We start from the raw sequence: 13,364 nt of genomic DNA on the forward strand, positions 1-13,364 counted from the left end.
CTCATGTAGGTACCCATACCCTTTCAGGCGTGTCTTCACTCATTGCAGGAGATGGGAGGAGAGGCAGTGTGGCCTAGTAAAAAGAACAGTGGACTGGGACTCACAGTTTGTCTATACAGGGAACTCAGAAAAATTAATCCAAATTAACTAAAGGTGTGAATTTGAAGTGGATTGGTTAATCCAGATCAAATCCCTGTGTGGATGCTCTTATTCACAATTTCAGTGGTCTTAATTTGCTTTAGTTTAATTCACTTTGGAGTTCATACCTTTAGTTAATTCAGATTAACTTTCCTAGATGTTCCTGTGCAAACAAGCCCTCAGCAAACCTGAGCACCATTCTTGGCTCTGCCACTGGCCTGCTAGGTGACCTTTGACAAGTCACTCCACCGCTCTGTGCCTCGGTTTCCCCATCTGAAAATTGAGGATAATGGACCTCCTTTGTAAAGTGCTTTGAGATCTACTGATGATAACAGCTAGGTATTATTATTATTATGCCATTAGTTTGACCGATTTGATCTTTCTATACCTACACATATCTATATAACATGCAATAGGGTTTCCCTTCGGTTCCTGACCTCTGGCTGTAGTAGAACAAAAAAGAAAGCAACAAAGTGTGATGCTTCCATTGAAACATGAATCTACATGTAAAAAAAAAGTGAGAATTCAATAACACTGTTTCAGATACAACAAAGATAATTCAAACAAAACTATCCTTTAGGGCTTGCAATTGGTTAGCCCAATTTCAAAACCCATAAAGTTGAACATGACCAACTATCAAATTTATAAAGGTATTAAACCGATTGAACTTTTTTTGGAAAAACATTTTCTCAATTAAATTTCAACCAAAATAATTTCCACTTGGTTGAACATTTTCTGGTTTTTAATGAAAACTAGAAACTAAAAAAAAAAAAATCAGTAAAATTGTAGGGTTTTGTCAAAATGTTGGGTGTTTGAAAATCAAACATTTTTACTAATACCCGGAAAAAAAACCTGCTGTAAAACTGAAAAATTTTCATTGCAAATTTAAGAAAAACCCTCAAAAGTTCTCATGAAAAATACTGGGCATTCTACAATCAGCTCTGTTTTAACCCCTATCCACACTAGAACATTAAAAATCTATTTTTTTTTAAAAAGTGTTAGCTAACGCGTTTTCAAACATCACCTAGTTTCTTGATCTAGACAGGCCCAAAGGCATAATGTGTGTCAGAGTTGCTTCAAAGTAAATCTGCTCGATGGGGCAATTGTTTAGTCTCGAATAAATTGTATAGTGAGATGTAATTCATATATGCAAAATTCTCTATTGTGTGCCTTAATCTGGCACAGATCGAGCCAGGCTGTTGCTCCACCCTGGGCTTCACCAAAACAGCAATGGCTTCCCCAGAGCTAACTGTACCCCAGTAGTCAGACCAAAGGACAATAAAAAGATATTTGAGGAAGAGATTCACTTTCTCCTAAATCAGACTACAGAACCGCTCCAGATAGACAAACCCACCAGCTTATATTGTACACCAAAAGGTTATGTCATGCTTACAGAACAGCTGCAAAAGATCATTAGAGTGAAAAAAAAAAAAAAAACCCTCAAAACCTTCCACCTGTAAAAAGAGTAACTTAATTAAGGTTACCCTAGATTATCAGTCCTCATTAATTTGAAACTATCACAGTAGAAAATTAATTCTTAAAATTAAACATAAACCCAGCCACTGAAAGCCACTACAAACATAGGGCCATCTCTTAGCTGACTTCAAGTGAATGGAGCTGTGCCAACTGACACCAGCTGAGGATCACAGAATTCTGTTCTCCTTTCACTGTCAACAGTATTATATCAGAATAACTCCACTAGGCTTGCTTCTGAACTCACACTGGATTTATGCTACTGTGGCTTCTATAGCTTCAGTGGACTCAGAGGAGTCAGTGGGGGGAGGGATAGCTCAGTGGTTTGAGCATTTGTCTGCTAAACCCAGGGTTGTGAGCTCAATTCTTGAGGGGGCCATTCAGGGATCGGGGGCAAAAATCTGTCTGGGGATTGGTCTGGGGACTGCTTTGAGTAGGGAGTTGGACTAGATGACCTCCTGAGGTCCCTTCCAACTCTGATATTCCTTTAAAAAAAAAAAAACCAGAATCAGGACTATATACTCTTCAGCATCTCCTTCCTGTATGTTTCCTCTTCGACATCACTAAGAGGCTGGGCCACCCTGGGAATGAGAGACAGGGACAATCAGAAGCATAAATAATAGGAGCTAAAATACACTCCAAAAACAAGAGGCACCCTGCAGCAGCCAGGTGTATAACAACCATCTTACACCAGCAGCTGCTTGTCTTTCCCAGATTTAAAAGGCTAGCTACCAGAAGAGAAAACTGAGAAAGGGCCTTTTAAGGGGGTTATCACACAATTAGTCACTCCTACAGGCTGAATTCCTAAATTCTTGAGGGTAGGAATATGAGTGGAAAATATCCTGAGGTTTTCACACTTGGGGCCTGTTGTATTTGAAACCATCATTTCATTTGACATGACTGGCCAGGTTCTCTGGCCATTCCACTGCATAGATCCATCCCTCTCTCCCCCTGCTGGGGAAAACTCCAGCATCAGGGAATCCTCACTGAGGCTTGGTCTACACTACCCCCCCTAATTCGAACTAAGGTACGCAACTTCAGCTACGTGAATAACGTAGCTGAAGTCGAAGTACCTTAGTTCGAACTTACCTTGGTCCACACACGGCAGGCAGGCTCCCCCGTCGACTCCGCGGTACTCCTCTCGCCGAGCTGGAGTACCGCAGTCGACGGCAAGCACTTCCGGGTTCGACTTATCGCGTCCAGACTAGACGCGATAAGTCGAACCCAGAACTTCGATTTCCAGCCGTCGAACTAGCTGGTAAGTGTAGCCAAGGCCTGAGAGTAGAGATGGAGGAGCTGGTTCATATGCTACCAGGTAGGGATGGGCTAGGGGAAGGTGTGGCTGGAGTACATAGCACTCTGGTTATGCTAAGCGGACAGTGAGACTCTTGGGGCCAGTTGCCAGCTGATGTATCTGAGAGCAGCCTGTTCGAGCTGTTCTAATATGTGCCAAGGCCATGTCTGGGACAGAAAATCAGGGGATGTAACAAGCTCCTTAATGGGCCCCATTGCTGTGCTCTCTAAAAATTACAGGCTGAGATTTGGAAAGGATCTGGCTGCCCCGTTCAGCGGCATCTATCCAATTTTGGTGTCCAGATCCCCAAGACAGCTTTGAAAATTTCAACCATAGATTTCCTTTTTTAATATTAGCTCCTTCCTGTGCTTGTAAATTTGCAAGCACTGCAGCAAACTGACTAAGAACCAGAATTAAATAGAATAGGCAATTAGCATTCAGACAGATTGTGTAAAATAAAATAAAATAAAATAAAATAAAAGCGTGTATATTGTGCACTCAGGAGAATCTAATTACAGGGCAGTTATTTTTTAATATACAGTGAAACTGCAATCTAACTACAGTTAGTAGTTAATGTGTAAGATTTTGTGGTAAGTATCTTAATGTATAACTGCAGAATGGAAGCCTAATAATTAGATCCAACTGAGAAATGCCAATTATTTGGGGCAGGAAATTGTTTTAAAAAAATCATTCAATAAAAGACCAAAACGGAAAAATAAAAATCTTTAGTTTTTTGAAAAATGTTTTCTGTAAAAACTTTGGAGTTTGAAAAACAAACCCCTTACCAAAATACAAAGTAATACCTCCAAAATTGCACCAAAAACTGTAAAATGCGACTGAAAAAAATTCTGATTTCATTTTTCCATTGAAAAATGGGACAATGTCTATCAAAATGAAATTGTTCAGAAAGAAAAATCATTTTGGTTGAAAAGCCATTTTTCATCACACAGTGTCTAGATGAAAAAATATTAACCAGCTCCGCTGATAATGCCCAGGCTTGGGTCTGACACTTGAACTCATGCATTCAAGTGGGTTAAAAATTAGACAAAATGGGCTTGCCTTTCCCTAGAGTCTATGAAGATCCTTGAAATGAAACAGAGTGGAGGTGGTTTTAGTGAGATGACAAAACAGGCTGGAATAAAGTACAAGCCGAGATATTAACATTTAAACAAACATACACTCAGCCAAAACAAATGATACCTCAAGAATAATTTCTCCTCGTAGCTATCTGGTGCTGACATGATGGATGAAATGTCCCTGGGCTGCAAATGAGGATAGCTTGGGTAAGCAGCTGTGCTGTGCACCATCGGTGTGTGTCTTTTAAATTAATAAGCTGCACACTCGAACACGGTAAGGTAAAGACAGGCATTCTGCCTAAGGTAAGACAAGACGGTCATTTTTAAATATACCAAACTCATGGTGACTTGATCCTATGTCAATAGAAATAAATGTGACTCCTCGGGAACCAGTCTGAAGAATTGCCATGTATACCTGCTGGCTGTAGAACAGACAGGGCCTGATACTCCATTGCCCTGCAGCTTGGGTAGTCAGTTACACGGGGACAAAGTGAGCACAGTTAGTGTGATGTGCTACCCAATCAGAATCGAAGTGCCTTGCCTGGTGTAAGAGATTAGAGAAAGGGCAGGGCAATGAAGGATCAGGCTCACAGACTCTAGCAATAACGTATCGCCCCCTCTGCGATGCAGATGACCCTGCTTCAGTGGGCTTTTCTAAGGGAGTCCTCTGTCACGCATTAACAGCAAAGCAGCTCATGGGGTAAAACTAAAAAAACATTCAGTATCTAATGGTCTGGATCCTGATCTCACTTACACCAGCGTAGCTCCTCTCCCTTTGCTGAATTGCACCAGTGGACATAAGAGGAGAACCAAGCCCAATAACTTCCCATGTGATAGACTCTTTTTACAAAGCTGATTTTAATGTTCATTTAGAAACAAGTGTCCCCCTTCCGCCTCCCGTGTCCTGGACACAAACAATCCCAAACTCTGGGAAAGTTCATTTTTAGATCCAAACATTGTAGTTCAAGTTCATCTCGAGTGGCAAGACAAACCTCACAGCAACCTTCCCCATCTCATATTCTCACTGAACGCTACTGTACAAATAAATCACACTAATCCAATTAGAATTGAATTTATATTTGTAATGTTTTTAGAATAGATCTAGTTTCATGCCATACATTTTTGGGTTTATGAAATCAAGCCAGTTTGTATAATAAACTTTATACTAAAAGTGGCTAATGGAAAATCTTCTTTGGTTCGTGTGGCAGATTCATGCATTTTCAACAGAGGAATTAATTTCTTTCCCTGGTATTGCCATGAAAATTTGAATTATCCATGGTATGTGGCATAGGCCACATGGTATGTGACAACTGTGGAGACCTAGGTAGCCAGTAGGGGCGAGTGGAAAGCAGATTTCCCATCCCTTGAATATTTTTGAGAGTTTGACATTTTTTCCTGTTTGAAATCCAGAAAAAAATCAAAATCTAGAAAATTTTTGAAATCTGAAAATGTATTTTTTTTAAATTTAGAAACATTTTATTTTGATTTCAACCGTTAGTCTTTAACTTTATAAAATCTAATTCGCTCACATGCTGAAACAGTTTTGAATTGGTAACCTGGAATTTTTCATTTCAGAAATGTCAAAACAAAACATTTTGACAACAACATTTTTTTCTACATTTTTGCGAGAGTCGCAGTTTCTGTTTCAATGAATCAGCATTTTTTCCAAGGAAAAAAACATTTTGTCAAAAACTACTTGACCGGCTCTAATAGCCAGGGAGTTATTACAGTATGGTTCTTGTTTTCACTGTGCATGTTTATGTGCATATAACTACACGCAGAAGAAAAGAATAGCTAGAAGTTACAGAGCAGGATAGGATCTTAGGAAGTTTGGATTCCGTTCTTACTTAGCCAACCATAAATTTTGGCAAATCATTTAAACCTTTCTATGCATCAGTGTTCCCATCTATAAATGAGGATATCAATACCTACATACCTCACAGGGACACTATGATGCCTAATTCATTAATATTTGTAACGTGCTTTGAGATCCATAGCTGAGAAGTACTGGTATTATTATCATCATTACATAAATCTAAGTTACATCCTGTACACACTAACACCCATTGTACTATTATTATTTTTCTTTTGGGGGGAAGCAGCTTATATACGATGACAAATTTATTCCTCAAAATTTGAAGAAATAATTACCAAATCTGTCTCTGAAAAACTCAAGGGTTACATAAATGCTTAGGGTGAAATCTTGTCCCCACTGAACTGCCCATGGGAGTTTTGCCATTGACTTCAATGTGGCCAGAATTTCACCAAAAGTATTTGTTCAAAGAGAAAATACTTCTTTTTCCAGATAGTTAAATAAACAATCTGAGTTGATTGGACTAGGTCATTGTGATGCACCCAATATGAAAGCCTTACTTAAATAGTGCCATGTATTGTTTGCATCCCATGGGCTGCTAGACCCTGACCGGGTGTAAATCAGCATCCGTTAAAGTCAACAGAGTTACACCAATTTACATCATCTGTGTAGCACATCCCACATTTCCATCCTGGCAGCAACCACACACACAAAGAGCCATTTACTGCAATGCTGCCATGTCAGAGCAAGAATTAAAACCTGGTAAAAAAGGAACCAAAATTGATACAGGCAGCATGACCAGGATGGTGGGAGCTCCATTAAAGTCCCTTTAAAGGATCTTTACCACGTATTGGGTTTTTTTCAGGGTTTATTTCTTAAAATTGATTCTTGAATAATGACAATAGGTGGGATGGAGGACCCTGAAAACTGGAATTTCTCTGCATATTCTAGCTTAGCGACTCGGCTGGTGCAAACAGTCAGTGCCAAGCTGATAGAGATCTATTCCAAACTAGCATTGATTGTGACATGATTCACTGAGGTCAGAGTTTATCTTTATACAAGGACAGTCATTTTCCACATGTTTTGTTCCTGGATTTTGCACTCCAGAATAGTGTTTTCCAGTAAGTTTCTCTGAAGTGCTTTAGCAGGAGAATGGAATCTCATGTAACATGGGAGACCCTGACCAGATGAAAGGAGCTAACTGTGCTGGGAAAAGATCACATCACTTGACGGAAGAAGGGATTCGGGGAAATAAAAAACTGGAGCACAGGACTGGATGTTTTTCTTCAAATGTTTTCCCCCCCTGAAGTTTCTGAAACTTGAGGAGATTTTAAAAGCACCTCAGGGATTTAAGAACATAGATCCTATTGATTTTCAATGGGACTTGCACTTTTTCTTAGGTACTTTTGAAAGACCCATCCTAATATATTAAATACACTTCTACAGTCCAGCACTTAACAGGTCATCACACACAGGCTGTACATGTCACTAAAGTTTGTGTAAATGCATTCATCTGAATTTAGCAGTTTGGGCCCAGCTCTAGCTGTATGTATCTTTATAGTCCAGTATCTTTCCCCCAGTGGTGGCTATCGCAGCTGCTTAAGATGAAAACACTCCATACTGCCCTTTACCTGGCCAGTTGTATTACCACTTCAAGGAGAAAGAATAACACCCTGATTCAGCTATTTTTTACAAAACAAATTGTGCTTTTGGACAGCCAGGCCCTGTGCTGGTTAATGAGCTCAATCCTGCAAACAGTGCCTCCTGTGAGTAAACCATCATTGCTCCTGCATCGAAAACCATTCAAATGAATGGGACCTGGGGCAGGGAACACTCACAGGCATAATTGTGCATTTGTACTAAGGACAGGTGAAAGCCTGCAATGCTGACTCAGTCCTTATGTAATGGATTAGACAAGAGACCTCCAGAGCTAAGAGCATAAGTTGTTACAGCTTGAGCAAAAGAGCTAGGCCCACACGCAGATGGCTATTACTGACCCATATTCTCTGGAACAGGCACAGACGGCAACACATAACATACCCTGACTAGGGAGTTACGTGGATTCAGGGCCGGTGCAAGGAAGTTTCGCGCCCTAGGCAAAACTTCCACCTTGTGCCCCCCCCCCCCGCCCCCAGCCCTGCGACAGCTCCCCGCCCCCCCACCCTTAGGCAGCCCCCCCCCCCCCCCGTAGTAGCTCCCCACCCCAGCTCACCTCTGCTCCGCCTCCTCCCCAAGTACGCCGCCCCCGCTCTAATTCTCCTTCCCCTCCCAGGCTTGTGGCGCCAAACTGCTGATTGGCGCCGCGAGCCTGGGAGGCGGGAGAAGTGGAGCGGCGACCACGTGCTCGGGGAGGAACTCTGTAAAAAAAAAATTGGGGGCACCACTTTTTGGCACCCCCAAATCTTCGCGCCCTAGGCAACCGCCTAGTTCGCCTTAATGGTAGCACCGGCCCTGTGTAGATTCAAGCACAACAACGGGAGTTTTGTGACTACGTGCTGAGGAAGGACTGCGGGATTTGGTCCGATCAGCAACAGGCAGATGTCACAGCTTCGGCTTCGATGAGCAATCAAAAGTTTGGAAGCTAATTCAAAGCTTAATTGAACTATCCTAACCTCCCACGTCTGCTCTTGTTGGCCTGGGCATCACAAGAACAGCAGTTATCACAGTAGCTGCCATAGCCAGTCAGAAACTGGTAGTGCAGAGAAATACAGCAATAAAGATAAACATTAACTGAACTTTTTTCTACCTCCAAAATGCATCATTTGCATTTGGGGTAAAGGATTAGGTGAGTTTTTCTTTTTACCTGCACTGACTCACATACCCTCTATATGGAGCTGATCCAATTCTCCCTGAAGTCAGTGGAACGAGTCCTATTGGTTTCAACCGGCATTGGATCAGGCCCTGTACACTACCACACAAGGACACATTTTCAAAGATATGTGTAATGGGTGAGCTGAACAAAAGTGTGTGCACCTGCTGTGGGCACCAGTGCCCTGAACCACCACTGACATCCTGCACCTTGGAGGATTGAGCCGTTGGCTTGTTAACATGTAAGTCAGGTAAGTAGTGCCATGTTCAGCTTGCCATTATTATGTGCACCTAGGCCATTTGCACATGCTGATTCAGTTTATGCTCACAAATGTGGGGCTTTGCCGATACATGCAGCAGATACAGAAGAGCCTTCTGTGGTTCACTCCCTGTGCTGGACTGTACAGATATGCTAGAGAGGCCATGAGGTGGGGCAGGCCATTCCATGCAATTCAAGTAGCTTTTCAGTGTATTAGCTGCCTTTTATGTCCCCTTCTTGTTTACTTCTTTTTTTATATCTGGCCTTTCCACCCTCTTTGTTCACTCTGGCCGACAGATTCCCAACCTGCTTTCCAGGGACAGGAAGTTCACGGCTTCCTGTGAAAACACATATGTACAACCTTTAAGTCCAAGCTTGAATAACTTGGCTGCTTGGTTATCCCCAGGATTACCATTTTCATTTTGTTTGGTAGAATAGAGTTATTACAGCAGGAGAGATTAATCAAATTGCTAGAGGCCTAAAATATGTCTTAGAACCTGGCATCAACTCCAAGAGTTTTCTCTCTAAATTATCCTCTAACAGGTCTCCTCCTAGGGCTAGAGCCTCAGCGAGTGTCACCAGATGTTACTTTTCTAAAGACATCTTGAAGCCAGGCTGACACCAGCAGAGGATCTGGCCCCGTTCTCCAAAGCAGTGCAGTTATGCATACTTGATACAAAATATGCGGCATTTCGAGAACTGTGGAGGTAATGTAAAATACGTTGATTTTAACATTAAAATAAACAGCACAAGGGTCATTATACTGATTGCATTGTTCATTTTTGTACTTAGTTCATTAAAAGCCTCCCTTTTTACCTGAAACAAAGCCGCTGGAGAATTTCCAATCTGACGTACTAGTGTGTGAGCAGGATCCAGGATCATTGTCACCAAATTGAACTCCAGCTTTCCAAGAAATGAAAAGATCTTTGATGACAATATGATCTCTGGTGCTTTTCCAGACATGCTTTACATCTTCCCATGCTAATAAGCTCAATGAGCAAGACATCTCATACTGGAATGACACGTGTCTGAGAGCATCTTCCTTTCAAATAATAACACAGAAAGAAATATTTATAGCACTGCCATGACATCAAGAGAAAGAGAACAGATCATCCATCAGAAGATTGTCAATTGTATCAAGGCATCTTCTTCTGTTAATATAGAAAAAATGCTAATCATACTCTTTTATTGTCTTTCACCTGGAAAGAGCCTGAAATGTTGGGCAAGCTTTACTATACTAATGTCATTTCACCCATGGCTTATACGCAGGCACTTTGGAGGGAGAATGTAGTGCAGTCCAGCGGTGCAAAGTAATGTTTTAGAACTGGATATGAGGAACAATATTACATCCAGCTGACACTGAAGGGAAAGGTAGGTAGGCAGAATATAATTGGACTTTCCCCTTGCAAAAAGTGTGATGAGATCTTTAATAGCCACATATAGGCAGGACCTTAGGGACTCTCATCCCAAAAGTGACACCGACAGTAGGATGGTGCCCCTAACACCATGCCTAGTATTGTTTCAGCACTGACTCAGAGGAAAGAGTGATATCCATTGATTCAGCTCCACCACTTTTTTGCACCACTCTGGGCTGTCCTTGGGGGATCCAAGTACTGAACAGAGTTTATTTCTGCTGCAGCTTGTGAGCTCTGATGGGATGACAGCGGTCTAAGTATGGAAGGGTGGTGTGTCTAGGCCAGGACTGCTTTATGGGTTATGGAAGTAGTATGTGGGCGGAAGAGATTCTTGAATATTGGGCATAAATTTACTTCCCTTTAACATGCACTACATTATCGTTGCCCACTCCAGGAGCCTGGATTACCAGTGTGAGCGCTGGAGAGCAGAGCGTGGGATGGAACAGCAGGTTCTGTGGGGTTGCTACTTTCCTCCCAATACAGGTGGGCTGGGAGTAGACAGAGCAGGGTGTGGAGTCGCGGAGTCTTGCATCCAGCCTGTCAGTGCTCCAGCTAGTACCTCTAGAACAGCATAAACTGGGAATTCATTTGTTACTTGTATGATCCAGTAGTAGATTATTTCCCCCCTGGCTCAAGGGGAGAACCAGGGAAGGGAACATGACAAAGTGACAATTCCTTCTGGGGGCTGTTTAGCTGCACACCTGGCCCTGTGTAAGGCCTCAATCTTGCCCTAGCCTTGGGTACAAAGTAATATGCTATTTAAGCAAATGAATGAACAACTTGAAATGCCTGTGGCCTCCCTGTACCCCAAGTAGATACATTAATAGGGGACGAGCTAAAGGTTGGTGTCTGCTTACAAACATTCTGAAAATAAACGCCCATATTCCACAATGAGTCAATATGTTCCCGCTCACAAGGGGCCCATTTAGTCCACAGAGTTAGACTCAGAGGGAGGGTGGTCTGGGGAGAAGAAAAAGTTACTTGAACTTTATAGGTCAAGAAAATGCTCAACTAAAGTGGACCATCCTGAATACTTTCCAGTTACACCCTAGGAACCATCAGAGCTGGTGTTTAGTGATCGAGCTGCTAAGTAATTTTACGGACAGTGCTGGGATGTACAGACCCCATGCTAAGGCTAAAAGAGTTGTGGAGCAGTATTGGGCCAAGAAGGCCTCCGCAGCTGCAGAGCATGCTCCAAATGGAGGACCTGCTTAAAAGGGGACTCTGCCAGTCAAGTCAGGGGAGAGTGAAGGAAAGACTGGATGCAGGAAAGCAGCCAAGCTGTAGCTTCTGGAACACAGGGATCTACAGGAGAAGGGTCTGGACTGTGGGTATGACCTGACTGGGAGACCAAGGGCCTGCCTGATCCCATTTTCTCCCTAATAAGGGGGAGCAACTGAACTCTGAAAAGTGAGCTGAGAAGCCCCAACTAATTGTCTGAATTATTGAGACTGTGAACAACCATCTGCTGAGAGGGCAGCTCAGTGCTCGGACCATGTCCCAAACTGAAGAGAGAACAGGAGAGGCAGGAAGTGGCCCAGGGCAGGTTGGTCTATTGTACCAGCTGGAGGGGACTGAGGCACTCCTCACCCCTTCCCTGATGGGACCTGGTGAAGAGGGTGGGCCTGAGTCCCCATTCCCTTCTACCCCCTCCTCTGGAATCCAGGGAGCACTGGGAGATGGTGAACTGTAACTTAACCACCAGGCCCTGAAAATGCCCATCAAATCCATCCCAAGGCTCTGGGAGACTGCTGAGCTCTGGTCTGTTCACTAACCACGCTGGACCCAAGGGAAGCCTGCTACACAGACGCACATTTATCCAGCCCAAGATGATGATCCACTCCATACAACAGGCTTCATCGTTACAAGATGTTCCCGGACTGAGGCTGTATTGTGCTCCCTTAAATTTGGTTTGTAGATTCAAGCGCAAATCAGAATATCTTTACTCCACTCTTCCCCTTGATTTCTTTCCAAACCTAATCCACAACTTCAAGAGCATTCACAATGCCTCACTTGTTTGTATGATGTAAAGCAGCAAAACATTACTCACAAATAGAAATCTACAGTCAGTGTCCCTGGAATAACCCTTTTTCTAAACTCTGAACTGAATTCGGGGACGACACAAATATTCTATAACCAATCAGACATACAGTAATTTGCCAAACTCTAACTTTCATGGCCAACCCTCAAAACAGCACACAACAGATGGCCATAATAAGGCTTCTATTTTTCTGTCACCTTTTGAGTCTTCACTAACACTAACAAATGAAGCCTCCCAGCCCTCCTGGGAGATAAATACAGTAAGTATTGTTACATTCTGGATCAAAATCTTGGCTCATGATTGGCCAGAAAGTCATGTGATGAGTACTCAGCAGGATGGAACGGTAAGCCAATTATAGCACATGTAGATGAGTGCATCCTGAATAACTTGATGTGCTTTTATTGAAAACATTTATTATTTACATGTATTCTTTACAGTTCCATAGTTCCGTAGATGGTAATGGCACATCAGAACAAATGAAGGATGGATTCCCTGCCCACAGGCGCTTACAAACCTAGGGCATATCAAGGGATCTGATTCTCACTTACATTAGTTTGGCAGATTATTACACTTACATTGTTGGCTAACTCAACTGGCTTCAGTGAAACTACTCTTGATTTATAATGGCGCAAGTGAGAGGAAAATCAGCCCCAAGGAAAACAGGAAAAGTGAACAACTTTGTGCTAGACAGTCCCTTTGGACACAGCCCTAAGCCAGGGGAAGTATGTAAGCTCCATCATCTCTGCAACCCCATGAGACATCATGTCTCAGAGACACCCCTCTGATTTACAATTCACTCCCTGCTTCCCGCTTGCCGAGGGGTGCGATGGGGAAGGGACAGGAGCCAGGTAAGGTCAGATAAGGGCTCATAACGTGATGCTGGCCTATACCAGCAGCAATGCAACCATTTATGAACCCCGTTGTGCTTGCTCAGCTCTGCTGTGTAGTGAGGCCTTAGATCCAGCTATTCCCTGCTTCTATCTGACCACTGCTCCAGGCAGGAGAGCGGTGAATTAAACAGGCTGACAGCACCCACTTACTTCTGTG

Source organism: Malaclemys terrapin, chromosome 5 (assembly GCF_027887155.1).
Source record: "Malaclemys terrapin pileata isolate rMalTer1 chromosome 5, rMalTer1.hap1, whole genome shotgun sequence".
In the NCBI taxonomy this organism is placed as follows: domain Eukaryota; kingdom Metazoa; phylum Chordata; order Testudines; family Emydidae; genus Malaclemys; species Malaclemys terrapin.